This window comes from Daphnia pulicaria, chromosome 6 (genome assembly GCF_021234035.1).
Source record: "Daphnia pulicaria isolate SC F1-1A chromosome 6, SC_F0-13Bv2, whole genome shotgun sequence".
NCBI lineage: Eukaryota > Metazoa > Arthropoda > Branchiopoda > Diplostraca > Daphniidae > Daphnia > Daphnia pulicaria.
Genome location: NC_060918.1, coordinates 16,282,952 through 16,299,435, shown reverse-complemented (window position 1 = coordinate 16,299,435; position 16,484 = coordinate 16,282,952). Strand labels below are relative to the sequence as shown.

The 16,484-nt window shown below is 37.6% G+C and overlaps 1 long non-coding RNA gene and 3 other non-coding genes across 4 annotated transcripts; all 4 read right to left on the bottom strand.

The window, feature by feature from the left end:
- Nucleotides 1-13,299: 13,299 nt before the first annotated feature.
- LOC124342529 lies at nt 13,300-13,810 on the bottom strand. The gene is made up of 3 exons (XR_006918907.1): nt 13,600-13,810; nt 13,437-13,536; nt 13,300-13,369 (listed from the first exon to the last, which is right to left on the bottom strand). It is a non-coding gene; the product is annotated as an uncharacterized LOC124342529 (long non-coding RNA).
- A 1,975-nt stretch (nt 13,811-15,785) lies between these two features.
- Trnas-cga lies at nt 15,786-15,867 on the bottom strand. Its single transcript has one exon. It is a non-coding gene; the product is annotated as a tRNA-Ser (tRNA).
- A 77-nt stretch (nt 15,868-15,944) lies between these two features.
- On the bottom strand, nt 15,945-16,018 carry Trnai-aau. The gene has a single exon. It is a non-coding gene; the product is annotated as a tRNA-Ile (tRNA).
- Nucleotides 16,019-16,282: 264 nt separating this feature from the next.
- Trnar-ucu lies at nt 16,283-16,366 on the bottom strand. The gene is given in 2 exon segments: nt 16,283-16,318; nt 16,330-16,366. It is a non-coding gene; the product is annotated as a tRNA-Arg (tRNA).
- Between the last annotated feature and the right edge of the window lie 118 nt (nt 16,367-16,484).

Sequence of the window (16,484 nt, the reverse complement as noted above, 5' to 3'; positions counted from 1 at the left end):
CTACACGATATTACTTCATAGTCAGCTAGCCCGTTCGTTTGACCATAGTACAACGCAATAGTACCGCCCCCCCCCCTCAAAAAAAAAAAAAAAAAAAAAAAAAAAACGGGAACACACTTTAATAATAACAATTTTGTTTTAACGTCTCCTTGCAGATTACCACCGCTTTACCCACTAAACTACTACACTTCAGTTAAAAAATTAAGGTTTCAATAACATTTCTTTGGCTTTTGGGGTTGGGGGTGTTAGGGAGCAGGAGGGGGATTTTAGACGAGCTTTATCGTGGCTATGGGATGGCTATCCTATAAATAATTATAATTTTTTTTTCTGTTTATACTGCCTCATACCTCATAATCATGCTAGGGATCCCATAGCCTAGTTACATATAGCCAGCATCCGCTATACCTTACTGGCCTGAACGTCCTCGGTGACTGGCCTGAACGTCATTGGCCTGAGCGTCTTCTTGGCGAATTTGAAGCAGTGAAAAGTGTTGAAAAGTGAAAAGTTGAAAAGTGTCTGAGCTTTAATCTCAAATTCTCCCTGCTCTTTCTCTGCGCCGTTACCTCCTAACGGATGTGTCTTCGGTTAAGCCTTCTCATAATTTCTTTGGAGTTAGAGACCCAACTATGTAGATTCAGATCGGCCTCGGTCAATCTCGCCTTCATAGAGGACGCTTATTGCACGGCTTCCACCAAGCTCGTTGCCGAACTCAAATAATCGTCGACGTAAATCCATTCACGGACGACGGAGGTCATTTTGTCGTCCCCAACACCCCCTATGATTTGACGCACAGTGTTAATGGCGACGAAAGGTGAAAAACTTGCACCGAAAGGTAATCGGTACATCTTGTAAACCACTGGCTCCAAATCGCTCGATCTCGCCACAGGAAACAGAAATAACTCGAGTCCTCTGCTGACAGCCGGAAGCCGCTGAACATGGCATCAATGTCCGAAGCACAAGCGACAGTGTGTTGGTGGAAGCTTGTCACTAAGCGGCCAATACAAGTTAGGGTTACTAAGCGGCCAATGCAAGTTGGAGTGTAGGGCCACTTAACATGGCATCGTTAAGCGATATCCCTTTAAAAGATGCAATGGCGTCGAAAAAAGTTCATTATTTCACACCTTTAGAGACGGAAATACCTTTCGTTCACTTGATCTCGAACTCACGAGGCGTATGTTTGATCCAGAGTCTTTTGTATTGCCAACTCTTAGTCCTTTTTTAAATCCGAACTTCCACGGTTCTCGGGTCTCAACTGACACCAAAAGATGCAGATATTCCGTACCGACGAGCAGATACATCTTTTCTCCTACTACACCGACCGGTAAGTCACGTAGTTATGGCCAGTTCTTCTTCTCTTGACTCCAGTCTTTGATTGGGGTGGGGCTGGCTACCAATTTCATCGTTGACTTTTCAATCGCAACTTTACCGCATTCCACCCGCAACTGGAATTGCACTCGCTTGGATTGGTACCTATTGATGACTCTACCCACACCATCCACTGTCAACATTTGTTACGGACCTTGTGGCTTCAAACTGGACACGACGGCCGTTCTCATCAATAAGGTGTCGGTACCTTCACCAGAAAGATGTTGGTGGGTACTCGGCTGCCATCAGCGGCTTGCACGCTTAGCCTCAGCATTCTTAGGGCGACTCTCTGACGATCGATGGTACAGTCGAGTCCATTGACATGCGAGGGGGGTTCCTTACCCTACGCGGGAAAAATTTAGCGTTGCGTTGAGTGTGCGCGGCGTGAAAGGTATTTTCCTACCGTTCTTGGGTTTCTATTTTCTGACCCAACCTATTTATTCCTACCTATTTTGCATTCGGTCACGTGACTGCTATTTAAAATAGCAGTCACGTGACCGAACCTTGCTCGGGCTCAATAGAAGCTTGAGTATATATAGCGTATTGTAGAGAAGAGCCCATTCGTTCGAAAATCTCGGTCGAACAGTTTGAATTTTTGAATGTTTCTAGTTTCTTTTCTAATCTCTCATATTGTTTATTACCAAAAATTTGTGTATGCTACAGGTACACAAAAACCTCTCTTTCTCAAATTATTCAAACAATCTATCAGTAGCTCGAATCAAAGAATAGTTGTTAGCCATATAGATCCCAAAAACCCGGAGCCGCTGAAATTTGCTTAGCAAGCCTTGTTCATATTCCAATATGGTGATGAACCGCTTTGAGATTAGGTGTGCAAGGCACATCCGTGGGAGTGATCCCATAATAATGCGAATAAAAACTGCTTTTTCACGAAGTTTGAATGCGAGGACTTTTATTTTTCAAGTCGCATGCCATAGAGAAGTGTAAACTGCACTCAGTAGTCTCATTACACCCCCCTCCCTCCTCCCTCCTAACAATCTATCAGTAGCTCGAATCAAAGAATAGTTGTTAGCCATATAAATCCCGAAAACCCTGAGCTGTTGAAATTTGCTTAGCAAACCTTGTTCATATTCCAATATGGTGATGAACCGCTTCGAGATTAGGTGTGCCAGGTACATCCATGGGAGTGATCACATAAGAATGTGAATAAAAACTGCTTTTCCCGAATTTTGAATGCGAGGAATAGTTGTCCCACAGAGGATGAGAAGAAGGAGAGACAATTGCATAAGCCCCTGTAGAATGAATTTGACACACACGTAACCCCCTACTGAAAAATGCCAGATTTTGGGAACTATACTCGGGATCCGAGGGTGCCAGTTTTAAAAACACTGCCTCGCGTTAAAGTGTTTGAAAATTCAGTTCAGAGTTCTTTCAATTCCCTTAAAATTCAAATTATTCCGATTTTATTCAATATTCTTTTTTTTTTACTTTATCGGAGGAAAGGAGACCATACATAACAAATGCGATTCTTAGTAATCAATTTTTATTGTTTTTCACTGGTTGCATACATCCTGTTGCTCATCACAATCACTCGCGTTTTTCTTAAGCTGCTGGTACTATAGGAGTAGCTGGCCGAGTTGCTGGTGCTGCAGTGGTAAGAGACCGAGTTTTTTCCCGAAAAACAAAGGTCTTTTGGTTCCTCTTCTTCCACACCCAAGAGAACTGCTTGGTATTTCCTCCAGTTCCTTCTTTATGGCCAATTTATCTCCGTTTGGTACGTTTGACGTAGACTAATGAAATCCTCGACTTCGCTCGCTGCTCTTTTGCGCTGCTGTTGCCACATGGAAGAGGTTCGCGTTCTAACTGACTTTCTAGAGGCAATTTTCATAAATAAACAGATGTGATTAATACTTAAAGAAATTACAAATAAAATAAAAACTAACCCAAGTCAAAATTTTTAGTGAAAAAGTCTCCTAGGATATTTCCGTTCGCTTTTACAAGCACTCTGATTCGGGAAAAATCATCTTCTTTTTGCACTACTTCTGTCTATAGATCCTTTAATACATCCACGAATGAAGAAAACAGTTTATCAAAACCGTCAAGTTCAGGAATGTTAACTGCTTCAAACAAAGACACTAGGTAGTATAAGACTTTGGGTGCCGTAAGATTATCTGGGATGTGAAATATCTGAGGTTGCTTTAATAGTTGCTTAATTCCGTTCTCAACGAGAAGAAAAAAACACATAAATGAACCCGACTTAATTTTTTTCCGTTTCTAACAGCGGGTATCATCCCACGACGAAACAAATTATCCTTAGCAGAAAAAGTGATGCACATAGTGCGAGGCTGAGGTACTCCCTTGAAAGGGTTCAATTTTCGCACGTTAAGACTATTTCACAATGCACGAAACGCGCTAGCTTCTTTATTAAGTTAAATGAAGAATTCGGAAGGGCTTTTAGAACGTGGCTAATAACAGCGTCTTGGAGTTTATTTATTCACAAAACGGTTGACAACAGAACGTAGGTGAACGTATAGTCTGGACACTGAAATTTCACTTTATCGTTATTGACAGGGAAAGCCTTCCAAGTTTGGTTAACGATAGCCTTTCGCGTTGAGCAAGCTCCTAATGTACCAGAAGAATTCTCGTCCACAGCAATGATGTTTTTCTGTGCTAGCTCTGTCCATTCTCTTAGATCTTCAATGGCAGTTCCAAAGCCACAGAGTAAACGGACACTACCGAAGAGAATGTTGGCAGTTTCTCCAGAATTCACACAAATCACTGTGACTGTCGACATCGGATTCACTTCAGGATTGATAATTCTGGAACGCTGCCGTTTCTTATCCAAGTAGACCCAGTAAAGCAGATCTGAGGACACTTCAATGACAATTTTTGAATCTTTAGAAATAAGCAAATTTGGCTCTTTTTTAGTGTGATCAAATTTTTTTTCAACAAGAACCGATGACTTCAATAACGTTCAGGAATCCCCCAAAAAGATGACACATTTTGAGAATCACTTTCAGTCACAAACAGATGCTCCATTCTAACTATAGAGGGTAAATTACTAGATAATGACTGTTAATGACGTGATGAATTCACATGAGCGAATTAAGTCAGAAGCGTTTACGACTATTGAAAAGAGAGCGGGGGTTTCAAACTAAATGATGCAACAGTACAAAGTTGTTAATAATTTAGCCAAGCTGAGGGTTTTCAGTCTGCTTTCATTTCAAGACCCGAAGTGTCGACGCGTTAAGAAGTCGTGTTCTTCGTCTTCTGAAAATTTTCTTTTCGATTTTAAGATCTGTCGAATTTGAAGTTCCCTGACTATTTTCTTTCTCTCAACTGACAAACCGGGTTCCTGAGTATATTTTCCTCATCATGACAATTTTTTAGAAGAGACACAACCAGTCGTTTTATTAACAAGGCGTTGATCGAAAGCGTAATTATAAATTGGCGAAATGCTGTAAAACGTTACCGTCGTACTAGAAAAAAATGCCAACAAATTATTTGAATGAAACAATAATTAATTGTCCTTTTTACCTTTCTGTGTTAACCAAAAACGGAATTCTTGAAAAGATACATATTTACTACGGTTAAAGAAAATTTGATTGAGTATTTGGTATGAAAAGAGCTATCAATTTGCAAAAATAAATTTTAAAGTATAGTTGTAAATTTGACCGCTAGATGGCGTTAGCGCTTTTTAAATTTTTATTTTTTATTTTTTTAAGTTGGAAACGGCGTGCCATATACTTTTATCTGTAATTTTATTGAAAAATAAAAAGAAAAGAAAAGCATTAAACTTATTTGTATTCATGTAAAAGAGAAAAAGGACGAAGTTGCCTGAAAATTGAAATTAAAATACGATTATTTCAGTTTCAAGATTGCTCTCCATTTTATATCTTTATTTGCTTTGTATTTAGATTATTTGTCACCTGGAACACCTGCCTTATCTTCCACCTCCTATTCCAGCTGCCGCCATCACCACCACTATGATGACCACCACCTGCGAAGCAAATGAGTAAGAAAAATTCAAAAGTAAGGATTACAACTACCCTGCTTTACCTCCACCTCTTCTTCTACCTCTGCCTCTATGTCCCCTTCCACTTATGCCTCCCCCACCACCACGATGACCAGCTGTGAAGTAAAGAATAAAATAATTATTTGAAAGAAGGGAACACTACGACCATAACCTTTAATTAAATGACAACCTTCTTCTCCACGATAACCAGCAGCTCTAGGAGCAGAAGCAACAGCAACAAAAGCTGCACCACCTTGTTACGCAAGGAAATAAAATTATAATCATAAGAGAGTAGTTAGAATTTTGCAAATACCATGTTGGTTTGGATCTTTGCTGATGAGTCTCGCAGCAATGGCCAGTAGGATTTCTCTCTGAGTGCCCCATCTATAACTACTTATTGATGATCATTCCAGCAGCAATTGCCAGTAGGGTTTGTATTTGAGCCCCTTATCGTGTGGAGCCGTGACTGCACTTCATGATGGATGGATGGATGAATGGATGTTAGAGCAGGCAACTTGTTCCAATGAGCTTATTAAAACTGTTCGATTTGCTGCCAAAGCAACCCGAACACGTTTAGCTTGATCCACGAATTTTTCGGGCTTTCCAAACTTGAATGTCTAAAGAACCATGTTAAAACAACTGTCGAAGTTTGAACATTCCTATGGTACATTCCCATATTTAAATAAATTAAGCGCTTTTTTTTTTACTTTCTCGTTACTACTGTTTATAAATCAAACAAACGCTTCCTTCTGAAGTCAAATTTGATATTACTATAACTATTGAATATGAGCCCCGATATCATATTGCCCAAAATCACCCCAATAATGACCTAACACTTGACTGTGTCCGAGTCAGTGTGCGAGTCAGACATTGACGAAATGAATTGACATGAATGCTATAAATAGGCCATCATCAGAGCATTCTGGCATCAAAAGATCCTATTATTCTCGCAAGGCGCATCATCAGTCATAGAGGAAGACCCAAGCAACACAATTAGGTGAGGAAAATTTTTAGTTGTTTCCCTAAAGGGTTGTTCGAAATCTTTTCTAACATTTGTTAACATCGCGCAATACAGCTGTTGAAGTCATTTTTCACCTTTGTCTGACTTGATTAACTTGTCTGATTTTTTGCGACCTAGCAAAATATCCTTAATCCGCAAAAAAAACATAATAAGAATATCCGTCTGGGTTGATCGAAGTAAAAATTAACTTATTGAAAAAAAAACTAATATTTTGAGAAATTAAAAATCCTAGAACAAAAGTGTCCTTTGCAATGAAGGCCAAAACAAGTGAAATATGTTTCTTTCATCATGCTTGGTAATCTACTGTCTGCTCTGTGCAGTTTGAGACAGTTTCCGACATAAATTTAGTCTTTCACCGAAAGAAAATTTGTGTAGGATTTAAAGCTGATTCATATGACTGACTTAAAATAATAATAAACAGGTTGCATTGCCAATGTTTCTTGGCACTCAAAACTGTACTTAAGAAATTTTTACTTAAAGAAGAATTTTTAGGAATTAGTACTTGTCAAAATGTAAACATTGCCATGTGGAAATTGCTATTATAAGTTCTTTTGGATCACCAAAATGTGCTAATCACCAAAATATCTTCAAAAATAGACATTCAAATCAGACATGCGATAGGCGAATGCACAAAAAAATTCGAACTAAAGAGCTTAAATGAAGCAAATTTCCTTTCCAGAGCAGGTGGCTTTCCACCAGGAATTGCAATCTGCTCATTCCCAGACTCTGCAACAGCAAAAAAGCCAATATTGCAGGCCTTTAACAATGGCCTTTTATGTTACTTTTCCCCTATTTCAAGTTTAAGAATCAGTGTTTCGGATGATGCGAGCAAGTGTACAGTACAGTACAATTTCTTGGTACAGATGCAAAACTAGATGCAATTGACAAAGAAGTGGACGATGTTAAATAAACGTTAGAAGCAAAAATACCTTTTTCACCTTCACACACCTTCACACTACTGGTACATCACATTTAAATGTAAATTCTTATAAAACTTTATGTTTCAAAAACGGAGATGTAACTGATGTTCAGCCTGAATGTTATAAAATTACCTGGCATTCTGGAAAATTTCTTGGAATAATTTGTGAATTTACTGATCCAAATGGTACAATTCAGAATGGCCACCACTTTAACAGATTTTTTAGAACAAATTGAACCTGTCGTTGGTAATGGAGCAGTAGATGAAAATGGAGTTTGTAACGTAAGCGGTTCCATGATCAACGAAGCTACTATTCATGAAATGCAATGGTATAGGATTGATCAGGTATCAACTAGAAGAGTTGATGGTGGATAAATTATTCAGGAATTGCTGGTTGTAAGGTTGCATTGTCATCTCCAAGAACGTCCAAGTGCATTATCGAAATGGCTAAAATTTAAGAAAACAATGCTCCATTGCGCTTAATTTTGTTATGACGTTTACACTATGGATATCTGGGATAAAGGAACTGTTGATGTTAAATTGACAGTACAAAGACCAAAAAATGAAGAAGATTATCTTTTGAAAAATGCTATGTCAAGTTGGCCAGATCGTGAAATACACATTTCATAAAAAAAATGTTAGTATATCATTGTTATTCAATCATTCCACAACAAAATGGAAGAAACAGGACGAATTATTAAGTCAATTAGATAGAATTAAAAGTAGATTAATGACTATTAAAAATGAAAGTATTAAGACAAAAGTAAATGTCAAGACAGGTGGTGCGTATTGAATTATATGTTGTTAACGAATCACTAGTTCCAATTATCGGCACAGGATGTGTAAACATTGATGATGAATATCAATATAATAAAGGTGATTACTTGGGATTTTCTTATATGAATTCACATAAGTTAAAAGAGACACAAAAAGATTTCCATGGAGAAATCCATATTCCAAGTGAAGGGAAATCATTGCACATCGAAAAAATGTGGCCAGAAAATGAAAACTTTGGCTTGAGACCATATGTTCAAGGAGAATCATTGCAATCTTTAGACGGCCGTTGGTGTACTAATATTGTAGAATGGCCATGGACAGATAACTATCACGTATGCAAGTTATTGAAGTCGAAGTAACTGATGACAACTGTCTACGCGTTAAAATCGGTAGGTTAAAAGTTGTTCCAAAAGATTCACCTGCCAATTGGATGAATTCTAAGAAATCAGAGTTCCTGGTTACTGTTATGGTTGCAATTGCCAATTTAGTTTCACCTGGGACGTATGATTTAACAATTTCTGAAGCATGCAAACCTTTTACTGCAAAATTTAAATAATAAGTTGAAAAATATTTTAGTGCTAATAAGAACCCAAAAAAATTATTATAATAGAAAAGGTTTATTCATATCTCCAATGTTTCAATCAGTTTTAGTGCTTTGAAATAAAAAATATTAAATTTCTGACATCCTTCAAAAAATTTATTTTTTTTGTAACAGATTCTGTTAATTTACATGGATAAAATACATATGTAGATATTTCACTTATGATCCGAAACACATACAATATGAATCACAAATAGAATCATCCAACAAGGCAACTTTTTCATTTGTAACACTTAACACATTAAAAATGTTATTATATCTTTTATGCCGGGGAACATAATTTACAACCGTACAGTTTTAATTATTAATCATCATATCGACAAAAACACAGAGCATTTCTGGCAGAGTTATTTCTGTTTGAATGATTTTTACAGTCATCCCAAATTATTTCAAAGTTGTCAAACAATTTACAATGAGGATAAGAATTAAGGCCAAGCATTTGTAAAGCTGAATGATCAGTAAAAGTAATAGCCATAGTTTATATTTTTTAACAAAAGCCAAACAATAGAAATATAAATCTCGATTGTTAAATAAACAGGCAAAAATTAAATCTGTTTCCTTTTGCCATTCAAAGTTCGGTATCGACTGTCCGTATTTACTTCATTTTATATCTTCAAGACTTCGACCGTCTAAGAAGGGACCCCCTCCGAAGGAGGGACGTAAAAGACGCGGGGCCAATGAAACAACCGCAGTAAAAACCAGACCTGAAAATAATTGAACTTTAATGGTTGGCTTTAATGGGCCTCGAGTTCTTTGACCCTTCAAGGTTAACCTCGAATCCAAGGTGACCTAAATGCGATGGGAAAGTCAACGTGACGGTTGATAAAGGAATAAAGCTTTTTCTTTGTGTGGGTTTTTTTCGTTGTGTACTGTATACTTCTCAGTTCCCTTAATTTTCAATCGCTTCCTGTTTAGAAATACTAACTCTGCCGAAAAAAAGTTGAATTCTGTTCTATTTCTGCAACGTTATAGTATAAAATTTAATACTTTACATTCTCATTGTAAAAATGAACTTTGCAGCTCTTTTGGTTAAGCTCCAAAGGTCTCCCAGGTTCGGGATTTTTTCTAGCAGTGAAGGAATCGCTTGGCCATTTTTTTCAGTTAAGTCAGCAAAACAAGGACGTAAAAATAAAGTTATTCAACTGATTCTTTTTCAACTTTGGTTCGGCTAGGCAATTTCACAAATTTTGTGTAGATGTTGATTTAAATGACACTGACTTGTAAAGACTATTGTGTGATTTTATGATGGATATAATTGTTTTTAAGGCAGGTTGTATCTTGTATCTGAGGATTCAGGAAACTTTCCGCGCTGCCATTCGTGCATGACGTCCATTATGTTTCCAAGCTTTCAGCAAGGAGGATTTTATGTTCTCTTTTAGCAAAATATTGTGACCGACAGAGTGTCACAGTTGGTTTGAATTTTCTCTCACTGCTGCAGAAATTGCCAGGGTTGAGTTGGGTTGAAGGGTTATAGCCAGCGAAGATTTCCTACTCAGTAATTGGCCTTGTTCACGTATAAATATTTAGGGAAAGATGTAGGCCATAACCCTCTGCTTGATGGATAGTCACGACATTGCATGACAGTGACTCTTTTCCGTTGTAAATACTTTACTTTGGTGAGCAGAAGACAATCGTGGCTGCAGTACCATCTTCTAATTTTATGTCACTTTCATATGCATGCTATGTCTCGTTTATGCAGGGTAATAGATTGATTGACCATATTGTCGTAGCCAAATTTTCTGACAGTATACAACACAAAGTGGATGTTTCGACGGTGTTATTGTTGGCCAAGAGTTTTTAATTTTTAGGCTCGAGATAACTGTTCCAACAGTATTTGGGGAATTCAGAGTAAAACCCAATTGGGGTTGTCAAGAAATTGATATCTCACCCAAGTAGTCCAAATGATGTTGTTTACGTATAATTTATGTATTATGTTGACATATTTCTTCAAATTTTCTTTTTACCTAAAAAAGAATACGAATGGAATATCATTTTAACACTCGAGTGGTAATGTAAACAAAGCTTTATAACATTTAGAAAATGACATCGTTTCTGGAACAACACGTTTTTTCTTGGCGTTTGAAAAGGGATCATGGCAGAATGACGGATTCCCATTGTGAGTAAAAATAGATGTAAGTAAATAAAATTACTTATTATTATTAACAACTTAATTTTTAAGTAAAAATAAAAAGTAAAATTTATTACATACAAGTAACAGAAATTTGTGTCATTGCAACTATGGACTAAGCTACAGAAGAAATTAGTTTCACAAGTAACACAAAATAAATGAAATGTGTAATAATTTTCTCATTAGATATTCTGTTAAAGTTTTTCATAAGTAATTCGTTTCAGTAGTAATACCAGCGATAATAAATCGATTATGGAGACAGCGTTAGACCCGCAGCTACAGTGATAAAACGAGCACCAGTTTACCGCCGTGCTTTTTCTTTGGAACAGAGTCAACATTTTATTGTTTATTTAAGAAATGGAACAAGTAATTTAAGAAATTAAGCCATTTACTTAGCCATTTATTTTAGGGGCTATCTATCTTATATGCTATGTACCCTATATCCTATTTGCTTTACTCTTCAAACAAGAAAATAATATAATATTACAGGGATGTATGTCATTTCGGACCCTACCCTTTCAGCCCCGTACCATTTCGGCCCAATCCGAAATCGACCTACCAATTCGGCCCCACTATTTACCTTTTCGGCCCCATTTTCATTAATATTTTTGAAGTTGTTAAATAATTTATCTAGTTGAAAAGTTAAATAACAAGAAGAGAGTATTTTAGTAAAAGAAGCGAACGTCTAAAATTTTAAATATTTATTGGATTATTAATGGACGTTCACTTTTTTATACTAAAATACTTACACAGTAATCAAAGAAATATTTAAAAATTTTCGACAATTTGTTTTATGGTAGAGATTTTGCAAAACAATTTTTGGTCCAAAGCGTTACACATATTTTTTTACTCGAAGTAGCTTACGTGATTTTAAGCCAATTATATCTGTAACTTTAAGATTTTTTCTACATTTCGGTCTTATTCTCTTGTTAAGCTTTACATATTGTACTTCTAACGATGCTTTATAACGATATTTTAGTTTTATAGCTTATATATATATAATAGCTTCTTTCTTTCTTTAAACTTATTTTATTTTAATAAAGCTGTCATTTCGGACCCAGTTTTGGACATTTTCGGCCCCGGGCCGAAATGGTTAAAAAGGGCCGAAAAGGTATGGGGCCGAAATGTTAGTGTCCGAAACGACGGGATACCGTATTACAGGAGTTGACGTGTTGAGGCTAACTCAACCGAGTCAACGATGATTTGTGTATTAGAAATTTAATTTTTCGTTTCATATTTTAGAAAGCAGAAAGTAATCAAAATAAAATTGTAAAAAAAAATATTGTTAGATGCAAAACCAGCGTAAGGAGCGGGAGATTAACTGGGAACAAAACGGGTACCCAACAAAGCATGCTAAAATATTTTTCTCGTAAAAGAATATGTAGCCTAACAGGTGACAGAATATATTGACATTCTTCATATCGTGTTGGGGGGGAGGTTGCATTTTCTTCCGTTGTTACTCTTCCACTCTATCAAAACATATTTTAACATTTCTCTTGATTAAAAGCTTCTATGCAAGCAAGGTAGTTTTCCTACGGGAGCAAAGAAGAAAATTAATTCACGGATTGTTTCGTAGACTATATGTTGAAAGTATGTACAGCGTCCGGCTTGCAGGTGATGTTTGCCATCAATCAACAAAGAGTTTTCAAGAATGCAACTTTGTCTGAAGTAGGCTAAACTGTCATCTGAAAAAATTTCTACTGAATGTAAAATCGAATGATGTAAATAATCACCTTATCTTTTTAGCTTACATGCCTTCACATTATTCGAAAATGATTTTTTTTAGCCGAGCACATACTTAAAACACAGATTGGTGACATTCGGGACAAAACATTTCCTGGCACCGGAAGTGCTCGTTGGAATTGGGTTCCGCGTCGCTAAAGCTTTAAATTTCGTCCTAATTGAAGACTTAAGTTGCCCACCCCAAAGTTGCGCTCACCTGGTAACCGTTGTCGTATTTTTAGCTCACCAGTTGGTCCGTTTGAAACCTTCTCGATTAATTGTGTGACGTGATTCCGGGTATCGATGTAAGGTCCCGGCATTGAGGTAGGCCTTGTGGCATCCAGCCGACTCTTCCGACTCATTTTCGTCGTGATCCACTCTCCAGAAAGAAGCCCTCATTACACGATTAAACCACTGCAGCACCTGTTTTAGTTCACACTGGAAAGGAAATCCGGTGGCAGACAACATAGAATTCCGAAGACACTTACGGCCCAATCTGGGAGCTGAAAACTGGGAGAATCGTTGGCTCGCAAGTGACCAGAATGCACTCAGGAGACTGTTCTCCTCGCAGGGGCGTGTTCCATCGCTGGACAGGCGTATTCTTTTGATGCAATTATAGGAGACGGTATTACTGAAGTTTGTTATGTTCGCCAATTCGTTGAGAATGTAACCGGGAAATCCGCAATTGACTCGATGGCATTCCTGTTCGGTATTGTACCATTCTCCGTAGGCCAGGCAAGGTCGACGGACCGACGTAGTCGATAAGCAGGCGTAAACGGATTCGTTTTTTTTAAATATTTATATACTCAGCCGTTTTGCGGTGGAATCGGATCGAAGCAACTACGACATAAGAGTAATAAGAACTAAAAGAAAAGAAAATGAATCAACGAGTCTAAATAATGACGAAAGCTAAAGAAGCTGATTACGAACCAGACTGTTTTAAAGCAGATTCGGAAACAGCTTTGCATGATCAAACACCTTCATTAGAGAGCGGAATCCCAGCAGGGTGAAGAACCAACATTCTCCAGACCTGAGAGGGGTGACATTTTTTGTTATTGTTTCTGAAAAAGTTGGTAGACAAAATATTCCTTACATGTAAAATTTTCATTAGAATAACATCACTGCAACTTTCAGTTCCAAAAAATCCTGCATGTGTCACAGCATCAGCTAAACTTTCAACTACAATGGCAGCTGATTCCTGGCCTAGTTCTGAGAGAGGTTATTGAAAAAAGAGATCAGGCAAACTTGTGATTTCAAAAGATGTTGGCACTAGAATGTTACCAATCAATCCAAAAGACAGGAATATATAAGCCTGCAATGTCAGTGTAATTTACAACTTGAACTAAATTCTAGAATTAAATTTTTCCGACATTAGAATCCAAAGGCTATATTATTACTATGTAATCCTGTATAGGAATTAAATTTTCTTATATTTTTCAAATTTTTTATGAAACAGAGAAAGAGAAGACGGAATGTATTTTTGGCTAAAATGGAAAGATTTGGATGACAACCAAAATATGTGGGAGCCGTACTCCAACACCAACTGCAAAATCTAATAGCCCAAGTACTACGAAAGGTAAGACTGGGTGTTTTTATCTAGTTTTACTGTTATTTTTGTCATTTCTGCATTACTAGGCTAGAAAATAATCTTGAAAAAAAAGAAGAGACCAAGAAAAGGCAAAAGAAAGCTGGAAAGAAAGTGTAAAAGAACGCTAAAGAAGATGAATCGAGAAGAGCAAGGGGATCGAGTTTAATGGTTGGAGATATAAAAGAGATCGCGGCAGAAATGGTAGTTGATGAGGCAGGTCTGGTAGTAGTAGAGAAAGAAGCAGTTGGTGTAGTAGATGTAGATTTGAATAGGGAAGGATTAGGTGTGTCCCCGTGTTCCCTGATTACAGTGTATGGGCTGTAAGTGTGTGAAGTAGAGAGAACAGAAAATCTCCAAGAATTGAATGGAAACATTGCACTGAGCTGTTTTGAGGGAAGAGTTGAGCTCTCAACATAACGAAATATAGAAAATAGGTTTTCTGTTTAAATTTATTTGGAAAGTTGAATGTTTGCATATTCTGGGCTGTCAGTCTGAACTTGAAAAGTGTTTAATTATATTCTGCAAGTTTGTCTTTCGTTGAATAACCAGCAATGAAGCATTATTGACTCGTAATCAGCATCTGACTGTGTTAGCACTCCCATTTCACACAAAACAACTTCAACACATACAAAACCCCGCCAACCCGGGGTTCGCCCGCGGTTTTCCGACAAGAAAAAAACCTAACAGAAAATGAACCCAACCCAAGACAATGGGTCATCACCAGTATCAATTTCATTTTGTTTTTCTTTTCGACCAAGTGCCAGCGGTTCGGAGCGCTTGTGTATGCGCACCGTCCATGCGGCTTAACAGCACCGCCATTTTTTCTCTCCCGCAACGGTTGGAATTACATTCCCGTTCGTGCAGTCATTCGTGGTTCCCCTTCGTATATCACTCCGTCAGTTGTGCAACAAGACTTTCATTAATCGTGTGGACACAATGCACTGTTTCTCGATAGGAGGTTCTACAATCATGGTCGTCTGCCTTGTGCTAAATATTCGGTCAGAGCGTGTTGGGCCTCTCCAACTTCATCTGCAGTCATCTTCTTCTGGAAACTTCACACGTGCGCTTGTCGTTGCATTATTTATTTGCGGTGATGAGTACTTTTCCATATCACGAGTCTTCGCCATTTTTTTTTGCTTGAACTCACTTCACGCGGTTTATGGGTGACACCATCTTGGTTTTATAGTTGATTTTTTCTGTGTGTATGCGAACAGGATGGATGGTGTGTCAGACCCCCTTTCTTTCTGTGGAAAAATCGTATTTATTATATATATATTATATATTGTTACGCTCAAATCAGCATATGGCCTAATTCACACTTGAAGTGAGGTCACTTTAAGCGAAATCAATCACTCTGCCGACTCCCTTTTACACAAGATCCGGTACAGAATGATAAACTGTCAATGTTGGTGCCTATCTAACCTTATTACACCAACAGCGTCCACTAACTATACCAAATAAGAATACATAGCAACAACGGACGAAAAAAGGTGCAAGGTTAATACTCCGAACTAGACTGACAGTCACCGAGAGGGGGAGCAAGGTTAAAAAGAGGAAGGCCAAGAAGCAAGGTTAAACAAGGTGACAAACTACATTAGGCCACCTAGGGTTAAGTAATTAAACCATTAACCCCACAATCAATGATTGATCAAATGTTGTGTAGTTACATTTACCAATAAAATGCCACAAAACGCAGATAGTAGGATTCGAACCTACGCTCCAAGATGGAAATAGATTTCGAGTCAGTCGCCTTAACCACTCGGCCATATCTGCATTAAAAGCTTTAGCAAAATATTTCGAATCTATCAGTACCTTTTTAGAGTGGAAAATATTTAATGGAAGAATTATAGTGGCCCGTAAGAGGATCGAACTCATGACCTCCGCGTTATTAGCACGGCGCTCTAACCAACTGAGCTAACAGGCCAATAAATTCTTAATATATTAATCAAAGGTTCATTCATCATCAGTTAGGTATACTCTGTGTGTCTTTAGAGAGAATGATTTAAGTTATCTACCAAGCAACGCTATATCAGCAGCACTTTTCAATCGTCACTGTGAAGGCAATGCAAGCCAGTGATATTCATTGAGTGTTCGAGATATATTTGTAGTTTTATTGATCTGACATGATTCCCCATGGTTTGTGGTTAACTACTACTCATCATGAACTAATAGTTTCGTCATATGCTATTAATCGTGGCGGGACTCGAACCCGCAATTTTCGGATAACTACTTTCATAGAAGTCCGACGCCTTATCCATTAGGCCACACGACCTACACTTAAAGAAAGTGCTAGGATTTTGCATCTCTCATTTAACCTGCTCTTCAGTAAGGTCAAACGGAAATTTTGGTGAACCAATAAATATTATTACTAGATTGTCTGAAAATTCGGG